The sequence below is a fragment of the Mesoplodon bidens genome (genome assembly GCF_964165515.1).
Source record: "Mesoplodon bidens genome assembly, chromosome: 15".
Taxonomy (NCBI): Eukaryota; Metazoa; Chordata; class Mammalia; order Artiodactyla; family Ziphiidae; genus Mesoplodon; species Mesoplodon bidens.
The window spans coordinates 59,925,126-59,942,908 of NC_138171.1; positions in this window are offsets into that span (position 1 = coordinate 59,925,126).

The following is a 17,783-nucleotide window of genomic DNA, read 5'->3' on the forward strand; positions in this document are numbered from 1 at the left end:
TCCCATTTCGTGTGTCTTAGCCAGCGCTTCTACCGTGCCATTTTATTTAATTCTCCTGACAACCCTTCCCAGTAGGTATCACTCCTATCAGTGAACAAATGATCAAATGAATAATATCAAATCAAATGAATGATCAATGTTACATAACTTGCTCAGAGACACATATCTGGTAAGTATGTGTCAGAGCTGAAGTTGGACATTTTTCAATGGCTTCTATTTTTATCCACTGGGTCACGTATTACTAATATATTTATTCGTTTTAGAAATAATAACTGCTGACACAGATTGAATGCTTAGTATAAGAAAGACATTGTGCTTGGCACTTTCCACATATTAGCTTATACCCATCCTATAATGTAGAAACCATGATTATCTCCATTTTATAGATGAGAAACCTGAGGCACACAGGGATTCAGTAATTTTTCCAAGATTATACAGCTAGTAAATAGGAAATACTAGATTTATGGCCAGGCTTGAGATGACAGAACCATCATTAGTGAGGGACAGTCACCTCCTTGTCAGTTTTGATACCCAGGTAAGGAAACACCTTTCTTTTAGTGGACCACAAAGCCAGCTTGTAAAGGTTGTCAGCGTGGCTAGTTAAGACAGGCCCAGAAAGGGTATAAGAAGGCTGTGTTCACTTAGATGCCTTTACTTTGGGAGTTGGGGATTTTTCAGCTCAAGGCTCCTGTGCACCACATAAAAAGAATGGACAAAATGGGAAAATCAATAATGCACACAGATGGTCCCCGAGATGTTTATACTATTTAAGAGAACAAATTATTCTGAAGCACCTGGGATTCATTCTTTCCCATATTAAAGGAGAAAAGCCAGGGAATTATGGGTCATTCTTATCTATTCATTGAAGCTGACTCCCTAAGAGGCAAGTATTCTGTGTTTATATTAGTTTGCATTGGTCATTGTCTACTACCTCCACTAATGCCAATTAAGAAAGTTTCACTTTACTGCAATTTACAGTACAGATAAAATGTACAAAGAACAGAATTCATCCAATGGACATTTATTGAATGACTACTATATCCCAGATACTGGGCCAGGAGCTGGGGCTAAGGAGAAAAAGCCATAAAGGCAGAAACAAGCACTTCCTGTGCACCAATTTTTTGCCTGAGAATTCATTTAATCTTTACAAAGTCCCATGAGGTGGGTTCTATTATTATTATTACCTTTTTTCCAGAAGAGGAAACTGGGGCCCAACGTCATGCATTTAAGATATGAAAGAGACAGGATTTGAACCCAGGAAGTCTGAAGAAGGCAAATAAGATCCCTGCTCTGGAATTACTTATCCATGTAGTGGGGGAGGCAGACAACAAACACATGTGGACCAAAAAGCAGGAAAATGAAAAAATACACACACCCACACGCCACAACAACAACAAACACTGCAAAATTGTAGTGTATTGTAAATAAACAAAGAGAGATGAACCCTAATGAAAGCAGGGAGTACTAGTAGGTGAGGATTTGCCAGAGAAAGTACTCCTGAAACTCCACTCAGAGAATTTATGTTGAAACCAAAGGGATGAGAAAGAGCAAGAGATGGGATACCGGTAAAGATGTCCGTAGTGGTGGGATGGAAAGTTCCAGAAAGAGGGAACTACGTGGGTAAGGAGTCTGAGGTGGGAATAAGCTTGGAGAGTCCAGGGAATGGAAAGAAAAATATCCCACAGGGGTAGGATTTAGTGACTCGAGTTGAGAGGAGTAACAGTGGTGATGGGGGCGGGGAAGGTGGCAGAGACAAGATGGTGTCATGAGATAATCTATGTAATCTGCATATTACAGTGCTTGGGACTTAATAGGCACCCAATCAATGTTCATTTTTATGATCATTATGGTTATTCCCTACCTTGTCCCATTGACTTTGATTTCTTTTAGATTATTTAAAGGAAACCAATTAAGATTTTTCTTAAAAATGTCCCCCTCTATCCACAGAGTTTATGCTTATAGGATCCTGGAAGAATTCTCACTGGGAATACCTTGGGTCCATCCTGGGAGTAGTGACCCCCCAGAGCCTGCCAGGTATGGTGCTGAGATGCGTGTCTGGAAACCACTTGAATGTCCATTGATGAATGGGTAAAGGAAATGCAGTCTGTACACATAACGAAATGCTATCCAGCCTTGGAAAAGGAAGGAAATCTTGACGTTTGTGACAACATGGATGAACTTTGAGGATGTTATGTTAGGCGAAGTAAGCCAGTCACAGAAGGACAAATACTGCATGATTCCACTTACATGAGGAATCTAAAATAGTCAAATTCAGAGAATCGAAGAGTGGAAGGGTGGTTGCCAGGGGCTGGGGGAGGAGGAAATGGGGGTTTACTAGTCAACGGGCATAAAGTTTCAATCAAGCAAGAGGGTAAGCTCTGGAGACCTGCTGTACAGCATTGTACGTACAGTCAACAGTCCTGTATTATGCATTTTAAAAATGTCTTAAGATGGTAGATCTCATGTGAAGTGTTCTTTCCAAAATAAAATAAAATAAAATAAAATAAAATAATAGAGGGAATGAGCATTTCAAGTCTGCAGTTCAAGGACTGGAGGGCAAGTGCCACGGAGCCCGGCCAGGGGCTGCTTCTCGTTCAGACGCCTGTCCTTACACCGTCTGCTAAGCCTCTCGGCAGAAATGACAAGAAGCTTGTACCAAGAAAAACCTAAAGGCTTTATTTTAAGACCTTCTGTCAGGAAAGACCCTTGGAGCAAATGTAACCACTTGACTGCATTCCTGAAGGTCAAACAGCAGCAACGTGATCTGCTGGATTTGGGGAAACATTTAAAAAAGAAGAAGAAGAAGGGAAAAACAGATCATACCCTTCCTGAGGGATCGTTTTTGTTTTTACTGAGAGACGGGAAAGATGGGAGAAAGCTCTGGTAGGAAGGAATTCAAGGAAGATGAAAACCTGCCTCTTCAGCTGCTGTTGAAATTGTTCTTAAATCAACCAGTGGTTTCAGACAGGACCACGTAATTGATTATAAATGTTGGAATTTATTTCAATAAGCCCTGTCATTTTCTAGCAGCTGTTTTACTTTGCAGCAAACCAAGAAACGGAAGGTGTTGGACGCAGCCTGTCTTCTGTCTTTGCCTTTGATGAGTTTGAATTGTGTTTTTGGAGAGGTGCTTCTGGCTGAGGCTTGCAAGAAGAGAGGATCCTGTTTTTCCCCTTTGGCAGAGGAAGCAGGGAGGGGACAGGGGCTGCCTTTGAGCGGCTTGTCCTTTCAGGGGACCTGAGACGTCATGATCGGGGTCACTCCTTGTGTATCTTTTTCTAGAGCCAGAAGGAAGTGATTATTTCCCCACATTTATCAGCCCAGGGAAACCATCCATGGGTTCTGAGAGAAAGCCAATCTTTTATTCTCATAAAAGCAGAGAGAGACAGTGGGAAGGACATTAGATTTACGGGTTAAGTCTAGACTCCACTTCTCACATCCTAGGTGAGGATTTTCTCACTCTAAGATGGGAAGACTGATGCCTGCATCCAAAACTGTTGGGAGGATTAAATTCATTGACCTAGAGCTGAAAGCCCTCAGTGGGGTACCTGGCAAACAGCAGGTGCTCAGTAAATGTCCTGCTGAATCTCAGGTTAAAAGCCACCTTCCATCTGCTCTGTTTCAGGTTGATTTCTTCGTCCACTAAACCTATGTGCCATTGGTCTCACTTGCACAATGTTTAAGATGGGGCAGTAAAGAGATCTCAGTTCACAACCTGACACCTGACTTTGGACCAATCAGATCACCTCCTCTCTTTCTCTAACTGCAAAAATGGTGAAACAGTCACTACCCACCTCCCAGGATGGTTGTTAGGTTTAAATGAGTTAATGGATGGGCAGGTATTTTTGAGCCTTTAAAAACATGTTACACACTAGAGGGGGTTATAGTATATGCTATCTTCTGTTGTTACATTTCCTCCTCTTTCTTAAAAGCTGGCTTCCCATCTAGGTTGTAAGATTATGTAAGGCAGGCACCACTTTTTGACCTTCTTTGTGCTCCTGGTCCAGTGTACTGATTTAACCCTTTGGCGAGGATCATTAAGAGAAACTTCTAAAGGAATTGGGGAGTTATCAGCAGCAGGGAGCTCAGAAGTCAAGCATCTTCTAATGTCTCTTTCTCCACTGAATCCCAGACTTCTGTGTTTCCTTATACATCTCCCTTTTTTTTACCCCCTCCTCCCTGCCACACTTTCAGTGTTTTGAACATGGCTTGTTAACTTCCTGCCTCAGGACCTTTGAACATGCTGTTTTCTCTTCTGGGATACACTTCCTCAAGCTTTTGCGTGGATGGTCCTTCTGGTCATTAAATCTCATGAAAAATATCCTTCCCAGTCTAATGTCATTCCCCTCACCCTAATCTGCTCCTCTCAGTTGGTGCACGATCCTATTTTATGATCTTATCACCTCTATGTAAAATGATTTCTTATTCCATTTTTGTGTACATGTTTTTTTTTTTTCTCTTTTCCACCAGAATGTAAGCTCCATGAGATCAGGGACTTTGGTGCCTTCATCACCACATTCTTTATGTCTAAAGCAGTTCCTCATACACAGTACTTATAAACAAATAATTGCTTAATTAATTAGTTGCCTTTTCTACATAATCCCAGGTTTTCTTCCTCTAGGAAGCCTTCCAGGATTGTTTCAGTACTTGTTGATTTCTCCACTCCAAGATTTTCTGCATTTAGTGTTAACTGTGCTTTATTATTTGATTCATTTTTTTCTAATTCCTTTATATTTGATGGTCTGAGATAATCTTTGATCTGAGATGGACATGGAGAAGTTCCTTGGAAAATGTCTGCTTGACTAAGAGAAATCTCTTTGCTTGATTTGGGTGGAGAGTAGGAAACAGAGAGCTCTGGAGCCTCTGGAAGTCAGAGCGAGAAGGGAGAAGGCAGGGCGAGTTTTCCTGCATTCATTCCTTGGGGCTTCCATTCCTGGGCAAATAGTGAGTTAACAGGCAAGGTTGTTCTTATATTTTTCAGATGAGTAAAATCTGGAATGATACTCAGAGGCAGTGCAGAGTCCAACTCCCATGTTCTTTAGATGAGAAAATAGGAAAAGACTGAGGGAAATGAAACATATGAGAAACATACACAAATTATTACACATGTGTATTCCAGGTTATTTTCTTATCCATCATCCCATTTAACCCTCACAACATGTCAACAAGGTTGGTGATGTTATTCCCATTTCACAGATAGGATAACTGAGGCTCAGAGAAGCTAAGCAACTGGCTAAAAACACAGAGCTAGCAAAAAGCATAGTTAGAGTTTAAACCTGGGTCTTCTGTGCTTTATTTTTTTCCTGTGTAGGGTTTTAGAATAAATCTCCCACCTTCCCCAATGGGACCTCCACTCTCAATCCTCTGTCTTTAATAATCCACTAGAATTCACAGGTGGTGAATCTTTTTACCTTTTCCATATTGGGTGCCGAGATTCAGAAGAGACACCTCTAGGTCCCACAGAGCTCTGTTGTAAAATCTGCCATTATAAGCTTAATTAAATTAATATTCTTCTGTGAAGGGGCTGCTGTGGGCAGGGCTCCGCGAGGCTCATTGACTTTCACATAGAGGGGAAAGTTTTCTGTGCTCCCTCTCCTGAGGCTGCATGAAAAATGCATGACAGAAATTGGCTTTCGAGTGCTTGCAGCAATGGCATATTCATGCAATTAAACCTTTTAAAAGTTTAAAAGTCTTCTCTTCCCCTCCGCTAGCTGCATGCAGGAAACAATGCAAATGAGGGAGTTTTAAAGTGAGTTGAGTAGAGTTTTAACTCACCCGCACTTGGTCAACAAGATGTCCTAGAGCTGAAAAGAACTCCCGCTGTAGAAGCCTGGTGACTACTTTCAAGGAAGAACAATGCTTGAGTGAAAGAAGAGATGGTCAAGGACACCTGGACGAAGGATGATGCAGCAGAACTGCTCGGAGAGTTGCTATTTATGGGATGGAGCTTACAGTACTCCTGTCCATGTGCTTACTGTGATGACTCACAAGAGAATGCATACAAAATGCCCAGAGCTGGCTGGTGCATAGTAGATGCTCAATGCATGATTTTACTCTGATACCTAGTGCTATTAATTGCTTGCAATATGCCAGTTACTGTGCTAAACCCAATTAACCAATTAAATACTTACATTGACTTTTAAGGTACATATAAACATTGTAGTGCATCGAATGGTGATCCCCCCAAAGATATATCCACTCAGTACCTGTGAATATGACCTTATTTGGAAAAAGCATCTTTGCAGACGTAATTAAGTCAAGGATCTCAAGGTGAGATCATTCTAGATTCTCTGGGTGGGTCCTAAATCCAATAACATGTGTCCTTATAAGAAAAGGTGAAGATGCAGACAGAAGAGAGGAGACACACAGAGGAGGTAGTGGAACAAAGGTGACTGTCCTGTCGGAGAGAGAGACCAATGTGTCAGCATATCTGCAACAGTGTGCCAATGTCATTATTGACATGGGCACAGGATATCATGAGGGCAAGGAAGGACAGAGACCCCAGAGTGGGAGCTTCAAGGGAGGAAACTACATTTCTGCTATCATTATAGCCCTCATCCCAAGACAGCACAGGTCTCTGGACATGATTGAAACTCTATAAACTTTTGTTGAATAAACAAAGAATGCATTTTACCTGCAGGACTCAGAGAAGTCTTCCCCTAAGAGTTGAGTTCTGAACTGAATATTAAAAGATGAAAAAAAATAGAAGACAAGAGTGAGCAGCGGCTCCGCCCAGGGAACATCCTTTTCAAAGGCTGGGCTGCCAGAGAGAGCACGAAGCATTTGAGGACTTTCCTGTAGCTTGCTTTGTCTCCACAGGATGTCAGCGGGAAGAGATGAAAGATGAAATGGCCCGATGCCAGATCCCAAAGGGCCTTCTAAGCTGTGTCAAAGACCTTGAACGTTATCCTAGAGGTGACGGGCACCACCAGAGAATTTGGCCCTTGCCTACTCCTCAAGACTCTGTTTGTACTGCTCTCTGTCCTATCCCCCGCTCTTCCCACTCCAGCCTCAGATAGGCTTGTGTGAATGATCACGCTTCTTCCAGCCCTAGGTACTTTTCACATGCTTTTCTCTAGCTGAAGTTTCCTCCTCCATTTTTAATTGACCCATATCCTTTCTTAGTTTTTGACTCTAATATTGCTTTCCCAGGGACTCCATCCCTGACCTCACTCCCAGACCAGAGCAGTTCTTCCTGAGATATTTATTTATATTGCTATCTATAGTCATACCCATATTACATCTATATTCGTATCCATATCATATCTATATTCCTATCTCCAAATTTATATCACTATATCTGTATTCATATCCATAACTCACCATATACTGTCCTCCATAACACTTATCACTTGTACTGATACATTTAGGTTTATAATCATGTATAACTAATGGTGGGACTAATGAGGAACCCATTACAATCATTCCTTGGTTTCCATGGAGGATTGGTTCCAGGAACACCCATGGATACCAAAATCCACGGATGCTCAAGTCTCTTATATAAAGTGGCACAGTATTTGCATATAACCTATGCACATCCTCCTGTATCCTTTAAATAATCTCTACATTACTTATAATACCTAATACAATGTAAATGCTATGTTAATAGTTGCTGGTGTGCAGCAAATTCAAGTTTTGCTTTTTGGAAATTTCTGGAATTTTTTCCCTAATATTTTTCAACCTGCAGTTGGTTGAATTGTGGATGTTGAATCCATGGATACAGGGGACTGACTGTACTGTCTCTCACACTAAATCATAAGCTCTGTAAGACTGTGTATTAGTTTTCCAGGGCTGCCACCACAAAGTACCACAGACTGGGAGGCTTAAAGAACAGAAATTTATTTTCTCACAGTTTGGGAGGTTGGAAGTCAGAGATCAAGGTGTCAGCAGGGTCGTTTTCTTTGGAGGCCTCTCTCCTTGGCTTGTAGACAGCCATCTTCTCCCTGTGTCTTCACAATGTCTTCCTTCTGTGTGCGTCTGTATCTAAATTTCCTCTTCTTATAAAGGCACCACTCTTATTGAGTTAGGACTAACCCTAATGACCTATTTTAACTTAATTACATCTTTAAAGACACCATCTCCAAATACAGTCATGTTCTGAGGTACTGGCTTTAGGAGTTCAACGTATTAATTTTTTTGCGGGGGACACAATTCAGCCCATAACAGATGGTATCTGTCCCTTTTTTGGGCAATTTCTTTTCCCAGTGCCAAGCGTAATGCCTGGCAGAGAGTAGGAGCTCAATAAATATTTGAGGAAGGCAGAAGATGCAACCACAGCAGCTCTGAGGAAATGGACTTGAGGTATGTTGCAGGAGGTGGGGACAGGTACAGGGAAGTGGTGGGAAATAGTTACAACTTTAGCAATGAGAGGTGACAAGGGGGTATACTGGGACATTGGCAATGGGACTGAGGAAAGAGTGGATCTGAGAGAGACGATAAGGGCAGGTGAATTGAGCACAGTGATTGGATGCAGAGCGTGGTTGAAATGAGGGTGCAGAAATGATTCCATTTAATTGTCATCATGTGTAATCAGCTTGGGGATGCTCCCTGCACCCACCCCGATGTAAATGGGGAATTGAGATACGTTATCTGCCTACTAGGTCTGAATTCGCAGGCAATGCCCTTTTTCTAGTTTTTACAATTCCAGCAAAGCCCATGCCCCTCTTCACTTATTCCTTTCTTTCCCCTCTCCCAGCTTCCCTTTCTTAAAATGAGAGACTATTACTTGCTGGTAGTTCATCTTAAGCCACTAAGGGTGAAGTTGCTGGGCTCCAGAGCATTTTATTCTAGGAGAACGGGAGGATAAAAGATGAATGCCAGGGAACAGGAGTTCGTGAGATTAAATAAGAAGTAACTAGACCCTAAAATTTAGACCTCAGAGCAGAGGCAGGGAATCTGAACTTCGAGGATGTCACAGCCGACCTAAGATTTTCAGTCATATCTTGTTAGGCCTAATCTTACTTCCCCTCATCACATTGGAGGCTGCACGAGCTGACTCAGAAACGTAGGTGCTGCAAGCTGAAGATTAGGAGTGGAGCTGAATGCCATATTCACCTTTCACAAGCTTTGCTGCTCCAGACGCTTATAAAATAATTTTCACCTTTATCTAAAGGCAGAAGGGCTTTTCTCCCCCCAGCTAGTGTTCTGGCTTTTTCTTTTCTTTTTTTTTTCCCTTCTCTTTCCACCTAATAAAATCCTCAGTGCAGTGCTGGCCTGTGTAATCAGAGCTGTGCAGGCTGCTCTCGGACCTCGCTTCCTAGGCAGCAGAAGCTCAGTGGAGGAAGGGATAAAACTTTGGGTAGTAATCATGTCTCAAACACCAGCTGGTTCCCAGAGGTCATACCCTGACGGAGATTCCTTCTGCCTCCGTGCATCCCCAGAAAAGAAGTCTGGCTTATTTACCATTTTAGAAAGTTAGACCTTTTCAAAGAGATGCCCCAGGCAAAACATCCTGCCTTCCCCGTCTCTCGGAAATTAATGACTCTTCTCAGAAAGTTTTGACAGTGAGAGTTGTTCTGACAGCTGCGGGAGGTTGCTGGGAGCCAGCCTGGCAAGTAGCCCACAGAAAGAGTTGGTCTGTGTGCTTCTGGCTGAGGGATGCCTGCTTCTAAAATGCATCTAGTTTGACTTTCTGGGAAGTGGGAATGTAGGAAAAATGCCAGGCATTGGGAAAGTCTCTGGACCAGTGCCATGCACTGGAAGTCACATTATGGATGGGGGCTTAATTTTTAGGTTCCTGAAATACTTGAATTATTGCAACCACATGAGCAGTCATGATGAAGTCTGAGATTTTAAAAAAGACAAAACGACGTTACTTGCACACACGTCTCATCAAATCCCTAGAATGATGACAACGGATAAATAGTTTCATATTTACTTTTATCTTTGCAGCACAAAGAGGCTCAGAGAATTATGTGAACAGGTTTCAGAGTTTATGTCCCATCTGGAAGTCTAAGTCAGGTCTTTCTAACTCTAGATGTGTCATGCTGGCTATCATCGACTTCTGAGGGCGCTGGATGGGTGGGTGGCGTTCACTGGGTGGGTTGGAGATGGAGATGGAGAACGTAATGCCAACAAAAACCATGACCCTGTACTATGGACAAAGTGATGACTGCACAGAGCTCCCTAGGATAGAGAACAAGGAAGCTATAATCACAATCCTAGGCACCTATTCCACATCCATTATTACCCTAGTTTTCACAAAAATCTGGTGAGTGAAGAAGGGCAGAGATTTAGAGTAATTCTCATTTTTGATGTTGAGAAGACTGAGTTTTTAGAGAGTTTATGAGACTCAAGTAAGATCATAATGCTGATAAACACTGAAGCTACCAAATGTCCAAGCTCTGTTGCAATAAAAAACAGAGGGTGCTATCAAAAAGACAAACTCCTGGGCTCCACACCAGACCTATTAAATCAGGATATCTGGATTTTGAAATCACTCCTCCAGGGGATCCTAAGACAACTGGTCCATGGCTAGATGATTGAAACCAATTTGTCACACCATGCTTCTCGCATCAAGTTCCAAATAAGGATGGTGGAGAGGTAGGGAAGGAGGAGAAAGAAGAGTCAAGAGATGTGACATCCTTCCTCACTAATTATGGTGTAAATCCTCACTCTCTCAGCTCCACTGCAGACTCCCATGTCTCATGAAGTCTAGCCCTCATTTCTCTTGGTACCTACTATGGTACCTGATATCTGAGATGTCCTCACTCAACCTTTGTAGACTTGAGTCAATGAAAATTTTTTTTCCGTGAACACAGGCTGTGACTATTGACAAAATAAACTCAAGCCTTCTGATTCTTCCAAAAGGGGAATGACTCCAATGATAGCCAGGTGACAACTTGCAATTATGAACATGACTACATTATTGTATTAACAAATTCATGCCCTATAGATAAAGTTCCTCTTGACCATCCTTGTCTGCAGGTCCAGTCTGCTCCCAGAGATGAGCATGATCAGTTTCAAAAGAACCATTTAAGAATTTGTCTTTCCAGATATATTCAGATGCTATGATACAGATCAGGATGGCTGGATTCAGGTGTCATATGAACAGTATCTTTCCATGGTCTTCAGCATTGTGTAACACTGGCTTTTTGCAAATACCAACGTGCCTTATGGAGAAAAAGACTGAAAATGCCAAATCTCTTACCTTCAGCAAAATGAACACTGAAGTAATTAGATACTGTTCTTCCTTTAGATTTTGGGGACCCAACTGTACATATGTGGATAAGCTAGTTAAAGTTTTAATATTTGGGGACCCAACTGTACATATGTGGATAAGCTGGTTAAAGTTTTGCAGTTGTAACAATAGTTATATCATTACTCAGATACAAACATCTGATTTGACACTGTTTAATTGTGCTGTGAGGTAAGATTTAATAATGTTTTAGGTACTCTGCATGCAAAAAGCTTATCATGTGCTTTTCTAGATAGCTCCAGTTCTACAGTGGAAATATTTTATTAGCCAATAGGAATTTTAATATGGAACTTGCACAGAAGGATGCTCACATGCCTTACTTTTTAAAAAGAGTTTAATTGTATTCATTTGAATATGTAGCATAAGCAATAAAGCACATGTGCCCTTGTCCCCCCTCTTAAAAAAAAGAATTTGTCTTTCCACTTAAATACGAAGATGCACATATAGAATTATATATTTTTGTGTGTATACAGCTTCGTCTACAGTAAGTCCCCTACATAAGAACCTTCAAGTTGAGAACTTTCAAAAATGCGAACATGCGTTACATCAACGTCAGGTGTGAGTGGAACTGCAGCTCGCCCTCCATCTCCTATTGCTGACGATCCTTCAGCTCTACCATCTCCCACCTCCTCTCTCTCCTCCAGTCAGTAACTCTTCTTGCCTGTTCACTTGATGATGCCAGCCTCTGTATGCCAGCTGTTGTACTGTACTACTGTACTTTTCAAGGTGCTGTACTGTAAGATTAAAAATGTTTTCTTTATTTTTTGTATGTTTGCTTTTTTATGTATTATTTGGGTGAAAAGTATTGTAAACCTATTACAATGCAGTACTATATAGCTAATTGTGTTAGTTGGGTATCTAGGCTAACTTTGTTGGACTTACGAACAAACTGGACTTACGAATGTGCTCTTGGAACGGAACTCGTTCGTATGTAGGGGACTAACTGTATATGTATAGTCAAAAGCACACTACATATATTAGTTTGGAACTTGCTTTCCCCCGCAATGATATGTTGGAGGCATCTTTTCATGTCAATTCATCCAGACCTTTCCCATTCTGTTGCATGGCTGCCTAGTATTGGAAAGACTGACTTTATTTAAGCAACCTCTCTTGATGGACAACCAGGTTTTCTCCATTTTTTAGAAATGAATGTGCTCCTTCTTTGCATTTATGTGAGTTTCTCTCCAAGGTGGACTATAGAAGTTAATTGGGGCTTGCCTGGTGGTGCAGTGGTTAAGAATCTGCCAGCCAATGTAGGGGACATGGGTTCGAGCCCTGGTCTGGGAAGATCACACACGCCGCACAGCAACTAAGCCCGTGGGACACAACTCCTGAGCCTGCCTCTAGAGCCTGCAGCCACAACTACTGAGCCCACACGCCACAACTATTGAAGCCTGCGTGCCTATAACCCATGCTCTGCAACAAGAGAAGACACCGTAGTGAGAAGCCCGAGCACCGAAAATAAAGAGTAGCCCCTGCTCGCCGCAACTAGAGAAAGCCCGCGCGCAGCAATGAAGACCCAATGCAGCCAAAAATAAATTAATAAAATAAATTAATTTAAAAAAATTTTAAAAAGATAAAAAACTAATTTAAAAAAATGGAGCTAATTGGCTGGGTTACAGGTATGTTTGTATTAATTTTTTTCTATATAATCTGAAATCTCCTCCCGAATGGCATTACCAGTCCTAACCCATCCCCTCCCAGTAGTGTCTGAGAATATCCATTTCCTCCAACTCACGGACACTTGATATTGTCAAACCTTTAAGTTTTGAGATCTATGATTTTAAGGGATGACTGAGGGTTTTACAAAAGCTGCTCCAGGTAAGGTCTTTCCACCTGTTTCTAGAGAACTTTCTGGAAGAAGAGTGTGTCCAGAGCATCTCCCCACCATGGCCATGTCTGATTCCATCACACCTCCACATGACTTACTGGCATCATCTGCATCAGGGATGAACTCCCTGCCCAGTTTGACTTGCCAATCTTATTTGACATGAAGGTGGAGAGAAGCCATCCCTATATTCCACATTTGTAAGAATATACATGTTGCAGCCTATGCCCGTGTTTCCTGCACCTGGCTGATCTTTGTCATCACCTGAGAAGCTTAAAACAAAAACAGAAGCCAATAACCCCCTTCATCTTCCCAGGCACTGATCCAGATAAACAGAATCAAAGTCTCAGAGATGGGTTAAAAGAATCTGTACTTTTAAAAGCTTCTCATGTGATTCTGATGCAGCTGGTTTGTGAACTGCCAGTTTGAGAGCTACTGATATAAGTGAAAGTGCAATGTCAGTTACAGCCTATTATATAAAACACATGAAGCAGGGAACCCTTGCAGCCAGGAATACCTGAGTTCGAATCCCTGGTCAGCCTCTACCCAGGTTGGTGACCTTAGACAAGTCCCTCTAAATCTCCAGTGGTTGTTCCAAATAGTTGTGGCTGATGTCGTACGTGAAGCACTGATTTATATCCAGTCATCCAAACTCAAATAATCAAAACAGAACAAATCATGCAGTTCTCGCCCGTTTCTATGGTTTCCCCACTCCAAGCTGAGGTGCTGGTAAGTAATCTCCCCTGTCATCTCGCCATCTGTGAAATCTGAACCAGGATGAAAAAGCACTCAGGTCTCCAAGTAACAGATGTAGATTCAGATCTGCTGAGTTGAGAGGGTGATCAGCCGTGGGAGACAGGGAGGAGCAAGGGGAGGTGGGGACACAGCACAGAGTATGCAGCCTAGGGGTTAATCGACAAGACTTGGAGTTGAAAGACCAAAGATCTATCAACTTTGGGACTTGATGCCACAATTTCCCCATCTGTGAGATGGGGTGATGATGACCACACTGGGGTGTAGTTGTCAAGATTAAAGTACATAATTCACATACAACACAGTATTGGGCATAATGTGTCATGATTATTATTACGACAACACTGGGATTGAGCTTTGACAACTCTGGGGATAAATCAAAAGAGAGAAGGAAACCAACACGTAAGATGAGCTGGCTGAGTTTTGGGGAAAGGTTTAGAATGACATTTAGATGGAGTTTGGAAACAGGGCTGTATAACTGACCACCAACTCAGTGGCTTAAACAACATAAATTTATTATCTTACAGTTGTGGAGGTCAGAAGTCCAAAATGGCCTTCCTGGGCTAAAATAAAGATGTTGGCAGGTCTGCCTTCCATTTTTCTGCTTTTTCCAGGTACTAGATGCTGCCTGCATCCTTTGGCTCATGGACCCTTTATCTTCAAAGCCAGGAGTATAATAGACATCACCTCCACGAGTTTTCTTATGTCTCCCTCCCTTCCTTCTTAACATTGATTGTGGTGATGTTTTCATGGTATACGCCTATGTTCAAACTCAGCAAAGTGTAGGCATTAAATATGTGCAATTTTTGTATATCAATTATACTACAATAAAGCTGCTAATAAAACAATTCCAGCAGGGTAGCATCTTCACATCTCTCTGATTCTCCTGTCTCCCTCTTTGATTTATAAGGACCCCTGTGATTACACTGGACCCTTCTGAATAATCCAGGATAATGTCCCCATCTCAAGATCCTTAACTTAATCACATCTGCAAAATCCCCTTTGCCATGTAAGGTAACATATCCACAGGTTCTGGGGATTAGGATGTGGAAATGTTTGGGGGACGTTATTCTGTTTATCATAAGGACCAAGAATAGGTACTTGAGTTACTCCTGGTTTTAATGAGGATTTCCCTGGATTTAGAATTTTCTAGGATTAAAAGCCATTCACATTTCCTTTTCTGTGAATTACGTGGTCATAGCCTTTTCTTATTGATTTGTAAGTGCTGTTTATATATTGATGCTAACAGAAGTAGTCCTTTATCATTTGGGTTGTTTGTCTTTTGTTTTGTTTTTACCATCTATTACAGGTAGAATTTCTTTTCTTTCTTTCTTTTTTTTTGTTTTTTTGTTTAAAGACTTGCAAGTTTCACAACTTTAAAATAATTTATGCCTTTTGGATTTTCTCTCGTGATTAAAAATTAAAGTATTTATTCTGATTTTTTTCTCACAATGAATATTCGTTGATCCCTAGGCTTGGAGCTTCACCTCTAAAATGCCCTTTGCAATCTGCCTTTACAGATGGAAAAAAATAACAGTGATGGTTGGCAAGCCTTCCTGATTCCTAGATGGAGAGCAACTCAGGGGCAGAAGCTGGGTTTTATTCCTCCTTAAGCCCCATCGAGAGGCATTTTGGTATTTATAATGGTGGATCATTACAGGCTCTGGAACCAGATAATCTGTGTTTAAATCTTCACTCTGCCACTTACGAGTTGTGTCGTTGTGGGCTCCTTGCTTTGTCACTCTGTGCTTCAGTTTCCTTATCTGCATGATGAGGACAATGAAGGTATGATCACCACAGGGTTGTTGGTGAGCCTTCATCACGTTCAGTTGTGTAAATCACTGAGAACCACATTTCCCAAATGTGATAAAACTCAATACTTGTTGGCTGTCATTGCCATCCACCATTTCTGCTACAAAATAGATGTCCGGGAATTGTGAAATGAGTGAAGCTTATGTACGGTGTTTGCTAATAGAGATAAGAAAATAATAAGATAAAAAGGTAGGAAGATCATATCTGCATGGTGTAATTCCTCCTTCATTTTACAGATGTTGGAATAGATTCAAAGAGGTCAAGTGACTCATCTAAGGTGACAGAAGGGATTAATACTGCTCAGCTCTACAGCTGCAATTTACGTGTCTGGGCTTTTAGTCCAAAATGATCTGGCTCAGAAGAGAGTAAGGGGAGGACATTGGGAGTGTTGTCCAGGGCTTGGGGGATGGGATTCTGGGATATATGCAGCTCTCTGCCCATATTCACACAAACACGAGAGCAGGCACCAGACACGATTCACTACACCTCGACTAATGAGGCCATGGGAATCTAGAATCCCAATAGCCTGTGACCTTGAGAAGTCAGGCAAGTCTCTTTCCCAGGGTACTCATTCTTTGCTTAAGGAAAAACACTTGAAAGAAAGTGAGACTCCTTTTCAGAGCCCCAGATGGCCTGAAGGAAAAAAGAAAAAGGAAAATTTATGAAAGTCACAAGCAGCCCTTGGAATTTGGCCATGTGGCAGGGTAGAGCATAAATGCCTTTTCTTCTCTTGACAGAGAGAAGAAAAGCTTGTGGTCTACTCAGGGTAGGACACAGGGAAAGGTGACCGACTAACTCTTCCTCAACTTTGATAGTCATTTGATTCGAGACTCAGTTTCCTAATTTCTGGGGTCTGGAGAAGAGTGTGTTCTCCCCCCAATCCCCCCATATCAGCAGAAACCTCCAGAAAGTTGTACTTTTCAAGGTCAGAGAGCCAGCCCTGGATCCCCCAGGGAAAAGGTCTTCAGAAGAGAAAATGAAAGTTACATTCTGGGCATATTTTAGACTCTAGACTCTAGAAAGACCCTGAGCTGCCCAATTCTCCTTCCCTTTTAAGAGAATATTGTTCAATCATGATTTCTTGAGTTGTCAGAGATTTTAAACGTTTTTATTCAGTCACCAAGTGCTTATCAAACTCCTTACCATGGTTTGGTAGCTCCATGATTTATTCCAATTTTATCTGCATCACACTGAGCTATGACCCAGAATTGGCTGATCAAAACACCCCATCCCCAGGCCACAATAAGCGAGTGAATGAGAGGGCGTGTCACTCAAACAGAGCCAGTAGAATCCTGCCCCAGACAAGATATATGGACATTGAAAATTATTTTTTTTTTCTGCTGGAATTGATAAACTGAGAGAATAAAAATTTGGGGATCTGGAAGTAATCTCCCCTAGGATTTGGACACAGCTCTTCTGAAGAACAAAGTTAAGCAAAGATGAAAGATGGATGAGGGGAAAATGCGCTGGTGCTTTGAGCCATCCTTCCAGTCTTTGAGGCCCTGCTTCCCGAAGCTGTTTCTTCTAGTTTTGCAGCTATCCTAGTATTTTTTCAGGCTAGGTAAACAAATTTCTCCCCCTTTTCTTTTGATTAACCTAGTTTGAGTTTAAGTTTTTGTCATTTGCAACCAAAATACTCCTGGCCAATAATCATGGCTAATAAGGCTGGGCATGATTAGATTTTCTCTAATCTCTGCATTCTCATATCCTCTACCATGTGCAGTCCCCTGAACAGGCCTCAGTCTTTTTCTTGATCTGACAAAGCCAAGTTCAAGCTCCAGTTATCACTTTGCTCTTATCTCCTCTGAGAAGTTTTCTCTGAATGCCCAGCGTGATGTGGTCCCACTTCTGTCCTTCCACAGCATGCTATATTCATCTCTAATGCCTCATTACAATTTACCTACTTCCTTTGCTTTATCCTACTCTACACTGAAAAACCCTGGAGGATGGGGAGTGACCCTTCTTCATCCTTACATCCCCAGCACCCAGTGTGAAGCATGACATTTGATAAGAGCACGATGAGTGGAGTTGAATGATTGGGGGACTGACTCCCTCCCACATGCAGAGCAGAGCGAGTGTCGGAGCAAAGATGGGAAAGAATGAACTTTGATAGAGCATCTGCTCTGTGTCAGGAATACTAGTAGATTAGTAGATACTCAGAAATTGATGGATATCTTTATTCACTTTATTCAA